The sequence below is a fragment of the Mirounga angustirostris genome, unplaced genomic scaffold (genome assembly GCF_029215605.1).
Source record: "Mirounga angustirostris isolate CCGP_5_RB_7025 unplaced genomic scaffold, mMirAng1.0.hap1 SCAF_15, whole genome shotgun sequence".
NCBI classification, from domain to species: Eukaryota; Metazoa; Chordata; class Mammalia; order Carnivora; family Phocidae; genus Mirounga; species Mirounga angustirostris.
Genome location: NW_026991723.1, coordinates 64907725 through 64922967, shown reverse-complemented (window position 1 = coordinate 64922967; position 15243 = coordinate 64907725). Strand labels below are relative to the sequence as shown.

The window sequence follows — 15243 nt, the reverse complement described above, 5'->3', positions numbered from 1 at the left end:
AACTGTCAATGGGAAAAAATTCTTGACTAACTCTTGGAGAAAATAACTCAAGTTACATGTGCACTTTTAAGTTGTCTATTTTAAAACTGTATTTCTGTTCTGGCTTCATTATCAGAATGGTGAATTTGTCCAAAATAGAATGTTTAGAAAATATTTAAAAATCATCAAAAACAAAATTTAAAAATACTAATCTTTCAATACCCAGGTATAATTACCACTAGTGTTGTGATATATATGCTCCAACTTGGTTATACACACATATACACATGGATAGATATATGAGTATATATTAGGATTACATCATATGCACTGCTTTGATAAGGACAGTCTTCTACCTCATTATTTTATCATACAGTATTTAATGAGTCTATAATTTTTCAAGATTTTAAATTTCTGTTTCTGGAAATACTTAAAAGTATCTTTGTGACTTTAATATATACTCTAATTCTTTTTAATATTTGAGACTAGAGGAATTCTCCCCAAACTATTTTTTAAACTGATAAGAACAGATACTACACTTGATTTTAGCCAAAAGGCCGAGAAGCAATCCCCAAACTATTTTTTAAAAGAATTTCGAATCTACAGAAAAATTCTAAGAACAACACATGGAATACCCATATATACTCATATGTAACAATTGTTATTTTGCCATATCTGCTTGATCTCTCATCTCTCTCTCTCTCTCTCTCTCTCTGTCTTTCCATATGCACACATGCACATACATACATGTACATTTATATGTGTGTTAACTTGCAGACAATGTGATACCTCTAAATTCTTCAGAAGAACATTCTCTTACATAAACACACACACACGGAAATAATTTAACATCAATATAATATTAATAGCTCAATTACAGTTCATATTAAAATTCTTCTGCTTGTTCCAAAAATATCCTTTATTGCTTTTCATTTATTTGTCTTGATCCAGGATCCAATTAAGGATTATGCATTGCATTTAGTTGTCATGGCTCTTCAGTCTTCTTTAATAAATTAAAAGAAAGAAAAAAAGTTCCTCAATCCTCTTTATATTTTGTCCTACTGAGATATTTTATGCATACAGGCCAGTTGTCATGCAGAATTTCTATCAATTTAGGTTTGTGTGAATGTTTCCTTGTGATTAGATTGACTCAACTTTCTTTTTTTTCTTTCAGGATACACAATAGTGATGTCTTTCTGTTTTCTATGCAACATAACAGAGAATACAGAAAGTCAAACTGATAGGTCAAACTCCCTTTCATTAGTGATAAGTTTGATTAGGTGTCAAGGTGGTGTCTACCAGATTTCTCCATGGTAAAGAACCTTTCCTCTTTGTGATTAACAACCATTCTTTGGGAGGATTCTATGAGATTGAATATCCTATTTAACTATCTTTCTCACAATGATTTTGTCATCCACTGATGATTCTTGTCTGAATCAAGTATTATTAGGATCATTTTACAATGTTGATTTTTTTTTTAAATTATCATATCTCCCTCGTGGTTTAGTTGTCATTTCCATGTAAAGAAATTTTGCCCCTTCCCATATAATGGTTCTTTGTTCATTTAGTCAATGTATTATAATCCAATCCTGACATTCCTCATTTTATGTTCAGATTTTCCCAAATTTGGCAGAGGGAGCTCCTCAAGCTGCTCTTGTGTCCTTTTGACATGTTTCCATCAGTTTTTGTTGTTGTCATTTGGTTGATTATTTTGCTGTTGGAAACAGCAGCTTCCTTTATTTCGGGCACATATATTCCAGGCAACAAACACTAACTTTCCCTGAATCAGTCATTTCTCATTTCCTCAAAGAGCCCTGCTTCCTTGGAATGGGTAATGTTATTTAGAAACCAAGATCTGGTGTTAGGTGTGCTGCGTGTTACTTGAGTGCATCCCTTCTAGACCATGTCAGTAGACAGAAATTGTAATGAGTTCATACTGATTCTTCTCATTTCAATCTGATACCACAGTTCTTTTCATTTCTATATTTACAGTTTATTGGCCTTTCTCCCACAATAAGAAACTTTGTTTCTAACATCAGTATATTCACTCATTTGCTTAATACTAAAATACCCCCCCAAAAAATTTTAGAACTGCTACACCAATACCACTGTTAACAAAACACCTTCTAAGTCTCAAGACCACTTTACACTTTTTACCTTATGATATGGCTAATTGTGTTGAAGTAGATTCACATGGTTCAAAATTAAAAGCTGCTTAAGAAGACAGATTCAAAAATTTCCTTCCCCTTTCCCTATCCCTTATGCCCAATCCTCACCCATCAATTCTTTTAGTTTCTGGTTTTCTTCCTATGTGTATTTCTATAAAAATTAATATGAATATATCATTATCTTTTTTTTCCCAAGAGTTGACATGATGCATATGCTTATCTTGCACTTCTTTTCCCCTCTCATTTAACAATATATTATCAGTTCATAGAGACTTAGCTCTTACATTTTTACATCTGCATAATATTTGCTTTGTGGATGTACTAGAGTTTATTCAACCAATTTCCTAGGTATGGGCATTTGAATTGTTTCCAATACTTTGAAATTACAAATAACCAATCTGATCTTTAGGAGTCCATTGGGAGAGAATGGCTATTTGTAGTAGAGATACAATGCTGATATATAGATATTTTAAAAACATGATTAAATAACATAAAAGGTATAATGATTGATTCAGTTCCATACACATTTTTTTCTAAGTGCATTTGTTTAAAACTGAGATAGGTATTCCATTACCACTTACTACTGTGCTTTTCAATTCTTATTTTATTGATGAATCTTTTTCTATACATTTTGATTCAATATTTTCAAGTATATGGATTTGTGATTATTCTACTCTAAATTTTAATTTCAATTATCTAAAGTTAGTGATAATTTTTATAATTTAATTATTAAATTATTAAATTATTAAATTAAATTAATTATTAAATTAGTAAATTAGTAAATTAAGAATTATTAAAATTCTTAGCTTTCTGCTAAGAATTTTACCTGAATACTATTTTTATAAAATCTACGTCTGCTACATTTGCATTTTTCTGATGTATTTTTGTTTTTATGGAGGAAACACTTAGTGATGTCATCTTGTGTTTAAATCTAATTTTATAACCTGTATCTTTTTTGTGTGTGTGAATCTCCCTTACTCATTTTATGAATATTTCTCTTTATTTTTAAATTAATTTTTTATTATTATGTTCAATTAGCCAACATATAGTGCATCACTAGTTTTTGATGTAGTATTCAATGATTCATTGGTTGCATATAACACCCAGTGCTCCTCACCACACATGCCCTCCTTAATACCCATCACCCGGTTACCCCATCCCTCCACCCTCCTCCCTTCTGTATCCCTCAGTTTGTTTCCCGGAGTCCAGAGTCTCTCATGGTTTGTCTCCCTCCCTGATTTCTTCCCATTCATATAACCTGTATCTTTTAACAGGTGAATTTAACCCAACTGAATTTGTTCATATATATGTCTACTTATTTCTATATAATGCTTACTGTTTTCTGTTTTATTAATATAGTAATCTATTCTAGCTCTGCAAGAATTTTGGAAATTATATATTCTATTTATAATCATATTTTTTGTTAGTAGTTACTCTCCTTCTGGAATAAGAACATGAGGTTGTCTTTTTTCCCCTACTCAATAATCCAGGAACACCTACCTCCTTCATTCCTCTCCCAACCCCCATATACACACACATACACATATTTCATTATGATTTTATGGGTCTGAAAGAAATGGAACAATCGCCTATTAAATTACAGGAAGACCATTAATGGAAAACTACTATATATGTTCAAAATGGGTGATCAAAAAAAATGTGTTTCCTTGGAATATTTTGACCAAAATCTGCAGCATACATGCCCTAAACTTGTAACTTTCTAAGAGACACAGGTAATCCATTTTTATTTCCTTCCACACATAAATTTATTTATACATGCTTATTGGATTTTTTCTCTTTTTTTATTGATTTGAAATCTTTTCTTTATGTTTTCAAAACATCCTTAACTTAAATTTTTCTGATTGTTAGAACAATGAAGTGTTTCTGAGATTCTCTTTCTAGAGAGTAACTTTTAGTAACCATATCCCATTAAATTTGAAGTAACCAGCATATTTTCTCCCTTATTCATACACATATTAATTTAATATGAGATTTTAGGTTTAGAAGACTATGGTCAATTTTTATATGCACATGCATATTCAGTATGCATATTTTCACTTTATATTTACATTAGTTTTTTAATATGTTTCTATTTTTATAAGCACATTTATAACAATCATTTAAATATATCATGGGGTTTTTTCTGCTTTTGTCCCAAATAATATACAACATGAATTATCTATTCTGTGTTTTTCATTTTTCTGTTTCTTAGGTTAATATGTATCTTTAAATATTTTTATTTTATCCTGGCACATAAGATATTTTCAGAATCCTTGCATTATGAGAATGCATTTTTGTTCATTGTCATATATCATAGACATTTATGTTGGGTGTAAAATGTGTGATGTATATACAATTTTTCCTAAAAATGCCACCAACAAATTCTTCATGGTCTTCTTGTGTTTGTTATTGCAGAGAAAATCTGAAATTAGCAAAATTTTTGTTTTTTGGTCAGAAGACTGTTTTCTTAAGTTTGTTTTTCTGCTTGAAATTTGGGGAAAAATTTTTCTGTTTTTGAAATAGGAAAAACAAATCCATAGTGTATTTAGTCATGGACCTCTTTATTTTGATTTTCTGAAGGATATGACCCATTTTAATCTCTTTTTCTTTTCCATAGCACAGATAATTGTCCTTCTATTTAAATTTATATTTTAATTTCTGCTATATTTCTTTCCTGAGAGTGCATATCAGACCATGTATTGAATTTCTGTTCTCTATGATTCTGTTCTTAAACTAATAACTTTGTTTTATCTTTTTTTCTGCATTCTGGGAGTGCTTGTTTTTCACCAATTTTGTTCTAAATAGCTTTAGCACATTTGCATATTGCACTTGATTGTTTATAATGTGGATTTTAATTATGTTATTTTACTTTTTCTTCTTATACTTCAACTCATTGATTTCTCTTTTGATTAAACATCCTCTTGTATTTTAATTTCCTGTATCTTCTGATCCTTCTGCCTAAAAACATAATGCTTTCTCAGCGTAATGAAAATCCCAAACAATTTATCTTTCTGTGGATGTAGCTCATCCAGAAATACAGTTTTTCTTCAATTTTTCCATCTGTTCCATGTTTCACACGTGTCCCCTGTTGTGTTGTTTTATATATCCCTAATTGGAGCAAAGTCGGTATGAAATTGCTCTCTGTTATAAAGTGTCTGTGTTCTCTGAGGATCTGCTCTCTTTTATCCGAACAATTATACAATCCTCTTATAAGATACACAGATATAGGATCGGTGGAGGCCCATGTTTGAGTTGTCCCATCACCAGTTTCAAAGATACCTCTAGATTGTGATTGTTCATTCTCTTTCTCCATTTCTTATCTGTTCTGAACAGCGTACTTTAAAACCTATTATTCCTATTTGAATTCTTAGCAGATTCCTTGGTGTATTTTTATCCCTGCATATTTTAAATTGTTGTTCAGATTATACCTTGTAAAACACACGAAACTGCTGACAGTCCATGCCCCTTTGTGCCCTTTGGTTCTTAGAGTTATTGCAAGATGTTAATGTTCAAATAATTGTAAAATGTTAGCATTTGATCTTTTAGTTATTTGGCAGACAATGTAGGATTTTTTCCCTTTTTTTTTGTTCATTTTTTCCATTATTTTAGAAGTAATTTAGTTATTAATTAGAAGAGACTGGTTTGAAATTAGCTGTACAGATTCCATTTCCATTCAGGAGTATAGAGATTCATTTTAAATTTGCCTGTGAAATATGGCACTGAGCCTTGTGTACCAAATCACAGGGCTAAAGTGTTCATGGAGAGGTCAGCTAAGTTATCCCTCAGCGTGAGCTATTCAAAGTACCATTAAAATAGACTCTTCTCATTCAGAGAAGCAGATTCTACTCTTACCCTTAAAATAATTCTTTTCAGGATCTTATAACTATTACAGGATAGACTGTCTCTCTGATTTATAATCTAATTAGAGCCCTTTTACTCTTGAGTCCAGAAAAAGAAGACCTGCTCCTCATCTATTGTGCAGGGCCATTTCATATACTCCAGTCTCTTAGTAAATCCAAAATCATCCTTTCTTCCTGTAGGTCAAAGGAGCACAATTTCATTTGCTTTATGTCAAAGGGGCTATTGCCCAAACTTTTCATCAAATCTGGTTGTTCTCATCTAAAATAACTTCACTTCATACTTCACTGTGATAACCCAAATGTTGCCCAGAATTTTTCTAATATAGTTAGAATTCTATGTGTATTTCCTGAAAGAAGTGCTTCCCAGTCTCTTATCACCTTTGTAAGTTACACAAAGGATGAATCAAATAGCTAGGATGCTTCTCATTTCTCAAAAATACAAGGTAGCTGCATGTTGCTGTTGACTGTTTGAATATGTTGTGTTTTAATTTCCTGAACATAAATTTGGGATCACTGGTGTATTTTCAACACCTCTCTGATTTCAAATTAAGAGGAAAATGTCATTTGTATTTTTTAATTTGCATCAGTCACACCAATTAAAATGTATTAGACATGGTATTTCAGGATTTACTTAGTATATATTAAGCTCAAGACAAATAATATGTCTGCAAAAATGTTGTATATGGTGATATGTGCTAAGGAGATAAATATGCTTACAAGCCAATAGAATAGAAATTGTTCAGATTATTTCAATTTCATGTTTTAACACATTATTTGGAACAGGTAATTTGGAGATTATTTTTCAATTTATGGAGGTATAATTAACATATTAAATTGTAAAATATTTAGTGCATACAGTGTGATTATTATATATATATAAACATTATGAGAGGATTCTTCTCATCTAATTAATTAAAACATCCATCACCTCACGTATTTATCTTGTGTGAGAACATATAAATTCAACTCTTAGCAAAATTCAATTATAAAGTGTTATCAACTGTAGTCATCATACAATAGATCTGCAGACCTTATTCATCTTATAGCTGAAAGTTTGTACATTTTTACCAATCTCTTCCTCATTCCCTCACCTCCCAGCCTCCCACAACCACTTTCTACTCTCTGTTTTGACTTTCTTTTCTTTTCCTTTTTTTAAAGATTTATTTATTTTAGAGAGAAAGAGGGCGCGCGCACTCAGTGGGGAGGGGCAGAGAGTCTTAAGCAGTCCACACTGAGCACGGAGCCAACGCAGGGCTCAATCTCACAACCCTGAGATCACTACCTGAGCTGAAACCAAGAATCAGTCACTTAACTGACTGTGCCATCCAGGTGCCCCTTGACTTTTTTTGGATTCCACATATAAGTGATGCCAGGCAGTATTTGTCTTTATCTGTCTGGCTTATTCTACTTAGCATAATGCTCTCAGGGTCTATTCATGTTGTCACAGATGGCATGATTGCCTTCTTTCTCTTCTCTGAGTAATATTCATTTATATATATATATCACATCTTCTTTTCCCATTCATCCATCGATGGATGCTTAGGTTGTTTCCATTTCTTGGCTGTTGTGAAGAATGTTGCAGTGAACATGGGGGTGCAGGTATCTCTTCAACATCCTGTTTTTATTTTCTTTGGATATATACCCAGAAGTGGGATTGATGGATCATACTGTCCTATTTTTAATTTTTTCAGGAATTTAATGTTTCAGGAAAACATACTGTTTTCCATAGTAGCCACACCAATTTACATTCACACCAACAATGGACAAGGGTTTCCTTTTCTCTACATTCTCACCAACACTTATCTCCTCTTTTTGATGATAGCCATTCTACCAGGTGTAAGGAGATAGTTCATTGTAGTTTTGATTTACATTTCTCTGATGATTAGTGATGTGAATTTTCATGTACCTCTTGACCATTTTTATGTCTCCTTTGGAAAAATGTCATTCAGCTCTTTCCCCCTTTTTTTTTTTAAATCAGATTGTCTTTCTGCTATTGAATTGTGTGAGTTCTTTATATATTTCGAGTATCAACCCCAATCAAACATATGATTTGCAAATATTTTCTCCCATTCTATATTCTGTAGGAATACCAGGTTGCCTTTTCATTTTGTTGATGCTTTTCTTTTCTGTGCAGATGTCTTTAGTGTGATTTAGTCCTGCTTGTTTAATTTTTGCTTTTGTTGTCTTTGGTTTTGGTGTGAAATCCAAAAAAAATCATTGCTAACACTGACATCAAGGAGCTTATCCCCTCTCTTTTAAAAGTGGAACAGATAATTTTGAACTTCCCATTACCCTAATTTTCTCTGGTCATGGCTGCTGCTACCATTTGCACTATATGTGGGCCCAAATGACACAACTACTATGTTACTGAAATCACCAATACGACAAAGTTTTAGGAGTAGGCTATTGTTGTCTTTCTTTATAAGGAAGTGGTTCTTAATTACCTACTTCTTGATTACAAAATATGGAACCTCTTTTTTACACTTTTCTTTATCCATACTTTTTGCAATGAGACTTCCTATAGCTCCTGAAATCAAAAGGTAGAATCTGTTTTTCTGTCTCTTAAATCTGAGATGTCTGTGTGGTTTGCTTTGACTGACTGAATGAAGCAGAACTGGTGGTATGCCAGTTCAAAGCCTAGACCTCAAGAACTGTTGCATACTCCTTTTTACTCTTTGGCAAGGACTATGTAAATATGCCAAAGCTAACCTCCTGAAGGATGAGAGGCCTCGTGAACCATGAACCTCATGAACTGCATTCATTCAGTGATGTCAGCTGACATGCCCTGGAGCAAAACCAGACCTTACCTAAACCACAACTTACTATGAGTCATAGGGATGCTAGCAGAGACCAGAAGAAGAAGCACCTAGCTGAGCACAGTATCAATTGCATACACCAAATTAAAAGCTAATAAATATTATTGTTTTAAGCTACTAAGTTTTGGGGTGGATTGTGGCTCAATATTAGCTAAATAATACCTTATAACTCTGGGTACTATTAATGGGGCAACCCTTTTAGGCAAGCTCATACTTAATTTAACCAGTCATTGGAATTCTAAAGGTCACATAGACCATAGGTCCAGATTGAGGGAGACATTGCCCTTACAAGAACAAAAGTTCTGCATAATTGAGATAATTGACAAATAATTATCAGCTCAATTTCAATGTAGGTTATTAACTCTTCTTTCATGTGTAGGAATCCACATGTTTATTAACGATATAGAGCTCTAATTGATCATGAAAAATACAAAACTCGTAACAACTATGGAGTTTTTTTTTTTTTTCTTGAGAGAGTGTGCATGCATGTGAGCAGGAGGTGGGGGAGGGAGAGAAAATCTTAAGCAGAGTCCACGCCTGGCCCAGAGCCCGACTTGGGCTTAATTCAGGTCTTGACATCAGGACCCTGAGATCATGACCTGAGCTGAAATAAATAATCAGAGGCTTAACTGACTGAGTCACCCAGGCACCCCTAACAGTGCTAAATTTAAAGCCATGGATATTTCGTCCATCATGTAACATTTTTAAGGCTAAGTGTCCTTAATTGTAAATTAGTTATTTACATTTACCTGAGAGGTAAGAAAGCCATGAAATATATTTAAAAGTTCCTAGTATAAAGCATATAAGCTGCCAATAAATATTACTTCCCTTTTCCCTATAATGAACATGCAGTTTAAAGGTTGGCACATTCCTGTACCAATTTTGTTTTTATCTCAGTGGAATCTGAAAATTTTGAGCAGTGAATGAATAAAATGCATCATAAGAAAGTAGCTAAAATTAAGTGGATATATTCTTGTTCGTATCGTGTTTGTAGATATTCTTACATTTATTTTAGCTATTGAATCTCCTTCACAAATACATCTCAATACTGCGCATAAATATTAAGCAATGGCACTGTAGTGAATGCTCCGTATTTATTGTACACCATTATGATACACATCTTGTTGGAAAGTCATAAAACAAAGTAAATCTTTTACTACTTTCATTTGTGAAATGTAGCTCTGTTTTGTAATTGAAAATAGGTAAAATAGGTAATAAAAATAGTTGTTAACAAGGGACATTTCATGCAATATTATGCAGCCATAAAAAAGGCTGAAGTGTGCCATTTGTGACAAAATGGATGGACCTAGAGGGTATAATGCTAAGTGAAATAAGTCAGACTGAAAAAGACAAATACTATATGATTTCACTCATATGTGGAATCTAAAAAACGAACAAAACGCAGAATCAGATCTATAAATACAAAGAACAAACTGATGATTACCAGAGGGTGGGGGGATGGGCAAAATGGGCAAAGGGGTGTGGGAGGCACAGGCTTCCAGCTATAGACTGAATAAGTCGTGGCAATAAAAGGGACAGCATAAGGAATAGAGTCAATGATATTATAATAGTTTTGTATGATAGATGGTATCTATACTTGCAAGCATAGCAGAACCTATAGAGATGTTGAATCACTATGTTGTACACCTGAAACTAATTAACATTCTGTGTCAACTAAACTCAAATAAAAACATTTTGTAAAAGGGGACATTTCACAAGAAGACATAATAGATGAAGAGATTAAACATTAACCTGGAGTTCTGTGATAAAAATTGAGCCTATGATACAAAAACTCCTAGGAACATGTAATTTGATAGCAACTATGCAAGTGAAGTGACAATAGCAAGTGAAGGCTCAGGAAAACCATTAATAAAAGAGATGTTTGCTTGTATATTTGTATTTGCAAGATTATAGAGTAAATGGATTGAATTGCATTGAATTGATTTACCTGTTCACAGTCATAAAGACTGTCACAGTCATAAAGAACAGCATTTCAAATGATGTAATGTATGGGGATTAACATAAGAATAAAAAAAAAAAGAACAGCATTCCAAAGTGTTCTTAAATTTATTTTGAAGATATTACTGTAGCATCTTGGGTTTCATATAGTGCACAACCAGCAGCGCCCGGTGCAATCTTTCCCATTTTTAAATTAAAATATCCATGAATCAAATAAAAATATGGAAACTCACAAGTAATAAAACTAAGAGGAAAGACGATCTAATGTCAGAATACAGCTAGAGCAAGATTAAAAGAAAGATAATCAAGTTTCAATTCGTGGTACACCCAGAATTTATTCCATAAATAAGAATGCCCTCAAAATATAAGCTTCCTGGTCTTTAAGCCATAATCTATCCCATGATTGGGAGACGCAGAACATTTACCAATCAAACATCCATCTCTATCTTAAAAGACTTATGTGTAAAAAGAGTAGATTACAGTTCCCTAACATTATCCTCTTTATCCAAATGTTACTTCGTATAAGCACAAAACGCAACAGAATAATAATCAAAAGCTAACATAAATTGACTATTTTTATGATAAGTGAGATGCTAAGTGCTTCAAACACTTTATTCCATTTAATTCTTGCTACAAATCTATTTACTCTTTATTTACAGTTGAGGAAAGAGTCCTAAAACACTTAAATCTATTTATGTTGAACTGTATGAAATTACCGATTACCACCACTTTTCACCTACAAAAACTATCGACTTTCTATGATTCAACCAATAGTAAGCAGCATATTTAAATCTGATCCCTAAGTTTTTATGAATCCAAACCCATTAAATCTCAGAGAACAGCTGAGGAAGAAGTGGGAGAGGGGCTAAAACTGTTGTGGTGCAGTGAATTTTCAGAGGAGTTTGACTTCCTATAAAGGGCCATTCATTAGAATACCAGAACAAAATAACAGTCACAGCACTGAATGCTGGTAATTTTGCTTCACTTGAGAATACCAGAGAACCAGACAAAATAAATTAGCTCTCAAGACTAGCATCTATTATGCTTTTTAAACACGGCTGTAAAACTCCCTTGAAAAAGGAAGTCCATGCATAGTATGGTTGTCTACTTAAAATGAGGGGAGGGAAAAAATAGGGAAAATGAACACAAATTAAATTCAATGTATCTTGCTGTCCTGCTTTATGGTTATTTTCTTTGTGATTAATAGCATATCTTCCATATCATGTTGGAGAAATATGAAGTCTTGGGAGATCTATATAGGAAGGTGTTTAATGAAAGCAAGTTAGGAAAGGTTTGAAAGAGGTGAAAGGAGATGATTCAAGAAAACATTTCAATAATAAGTGAAACATTGCATTGAATCTGGTTTTTCCAGATTCCTACAAAATCTGTGACTTTTATTTGCAATTGCTTCACATGAAAATGACACTATATGGGGAAGAGGTCCCCATAATGGGAAGTCATGAGAGCTGTTAGGCCAGCACACTACACTCGGTCAGATTTCAGCAACATCCTTGCCTATTCAGTTTCTTTATCTCAAAATTATAGGATCTTTAGAGGCTTCATGTTATTATATTGGAGTTATCTTCTGATGTCTTAATAAACAAGATTTGTGTTCTTATTAATTTAGTAGATTCTATTTTACAACAAAAAAAACCCCCACATTATCTTCCCAAACATATATATATTATTATACCTTTACAGAATGTTAAAGTATTTTAAAATTTACTATATTAATACATTTCCCTATTGCAGTAGAATGGTTTTTCCTTCTGAGAACATCAAACACATACTAAGAATGCATGAGGTGCACTCTACTAAATGCCTTATCTAATTTAGTAGGTTCCACTATCCCCATTCACAGACGAAAATTCTGAGGACTTGGGGAGGTGAAGTAACTTACTTGAGGTCACAGACTTAATAAAAATCAGACAGAATTTGAACTGTTTGACCCCAGAGCACCCACTTTTAACAACTACTTTCTACCAAAATTTTACTCAAATGATAATTATGTCATATGATATTGTGGGACATTAAGCTTTGAGTTAATGCAAATCATTTCCAGTATAACACAAGCGTTGGGTCCCTTCACATACTATTCTTTTAGCAAGAGTTAGTATTTTAAAATTTTTATTTTAATGACGTCTGAATCTAACTCCTGGAGCTGTAAAATTGTGGTTTGCTAGGAAGACTAACCAATACAAAGATTATTGACTCGAAGATAATGAAAATTTTCACTACTATTGATAATTACTATAAATTGTTATTTTTATTTATTATGACATAAGCACCAAATACTGGAAATGTGAATGATAACCACATTTGTTACCCAAATATTGCAGTTTTAACAACGAAGATTAAATAGGAGAAACTGTAGATACAGAGACTTTATTGATGCTAAATTGACTTCTAAATGATAAGGAAGATACTCTGAGGGTAAAACATTTTTTATATATACCAGATAATTTAATTTAAATTAAACCAAGTATAAGGCAATAAAACATATTGAATTAATCAAAGTCAAGGTCATGAATTTTTATATGAAACCATTTTTCAGCTAAAGTTAAAGCTTTAAAGTAATCTTTCTCTATAGTTCTTAATACCAATAGATTCCTTATTTCTCATAAATGCTGTGAAGTCATTGCTTTACACTCTGACTTTATTACTTTACCACAGAACTCTGAAAATGTGTGATTAAAATTTTGGTTGAATCTGTATGATTTTCAGATTTGCATATTGTAGATTGCATGGGCAATAAATACATTTAAATGCAATCCACTGTAATTGTAATCACTTACTCCCTATCAGTGTACATCTCAGTTTTGTTAGATTAACCTAACACTTAAACTCCTGTTCACCAGATTACTTTGTTTATAATAGTTATCAAATCTTTAGTTAGAAATCAGGTTTATTGCTGGTTTTATTTTCTTAAATGACACTGCTTTTAAGATAAAATTATACTTTCCTAGGAATGGAAATATACTTCCTTTTTTCCCAAGGTGACTCAGAACATGAAAATACAGATAATATTAGACTTGCAAAGACCTGTGAGTACTTTTTATAGTCACCACTGTGCAGAACTACTTCTCCTTACCTTGGCCCATAACACAAGTCTGTTTTGTTTGTTTGTCTAATTTTTGTTTTTAATCTAACAAAAGAGATTACCATCATTTTTTTTCAAGACCTTATGGAGTTATTTCTTTTAGTTTATCTAATCAGTAAATTGAAGCACTGAGCTAAATAGAATCTTTTATATTGTGTAAAAAGTGATAACTCTGGGGTTTATGTTGAGATTGGCCTGATACTAATATGTTACATAGAGTATATAGGAGGACTCATAGCCAATTCCCATGAGTAGATTTACTCATAAATTTTTCATGTCCATGGTGATTTCTGGTATTTGGCATTCAACATGACAACAGATTCTTTTTTCCCCAACAGTATTACCCAACAATCTGCCTTCCATCCACAACCCACGTTCTCCCCAAATACATACATAACTGCTCTCTCTCATCAAAGTGTTTGCTCTATTTCCTTAAAACTATCCCTTTCACTTCTATCTAGGTAAATGTAGTCCAATAAGGATATCTTCCTGTACAAAAAGTGTCTGGGTAGGAGTAAATGCTTTAGATTATTGATCATTATTCTATTGTATTTTAATCCCTGTCTAACTGTGATAAGTGCTCTCTATTCTTTCATCTCTTTGACTCATTTATGTTTGTTTTTTATGGCATAGTCTTTTACCCTTTTATTTATTATTTATTTATGTATGTATCTTTTTGTTTATTTATATTTGAGAGAGAGAGCTGTGCTGGAGCAGGGAAGGGGGAAAGTAAGGGGGAGAGGGAGAAAGAGAAGCCTAAGCAGGCTCCATACTCAGTGCAGAGCCCGAGGTGGGGCTCAATCTCATGACCCTGAGATCATAACCTGAGCCAAAATCAAGAGATGGACGCTTAACCAATGGAGCCACCCAGGTGCCCCTATTACCCTTTTAAATACAATATAAAAGTATTATACTCCCAAATAATAGCCAAACGAGCCAATAAATTTACCTTTTCGCCTAAACTATTTTGCATTTGCTTTCTGCCATTACAATAGAAAAAAAGCCCGGGGGGAAAAAAAGAACTCTGTGCATTTAACAGACCTTAAATTGTCAAAAAATAATAAAGAATACCAAACAGTGAGGATTTCTCCAACTTCAAGTTTGAAGATGTTAAGTTTTCAATAGCAGAGCTCCCAGACAAATTGTTGTCTGTTGTATCTTTAGCCACTACCCATTTGTTTACTGACATGGGAGCTTTAGGGGACTTGGTAGAAAAAAATGTCAGGATATTGGTATATTTGTTGCTTATTACCTTCTTGCCTTCTTTAATAATATCCTACTAGAAAAAGCTAAGCTTTTATTCAAGCTACTCATGTAAAAGAAGAAAAATACAGCTTTGTTGATAAGTACTGTCTGCTTAG

At 32.8% G+C, this 15243-nt stretch overlaps 1 pseudogene; it reads right to left on the bottom strand.

The window, feature by feature from the left end:
• Positions 1-431: 431 nt before the first annotated feature.
• Positions 432-548, bottom strand: LOC123850360 (U2 spliceosomal RNA; annotated as a pseudogene).
• Positions 549-15243: the final 14695 nt, after the last annotated feature.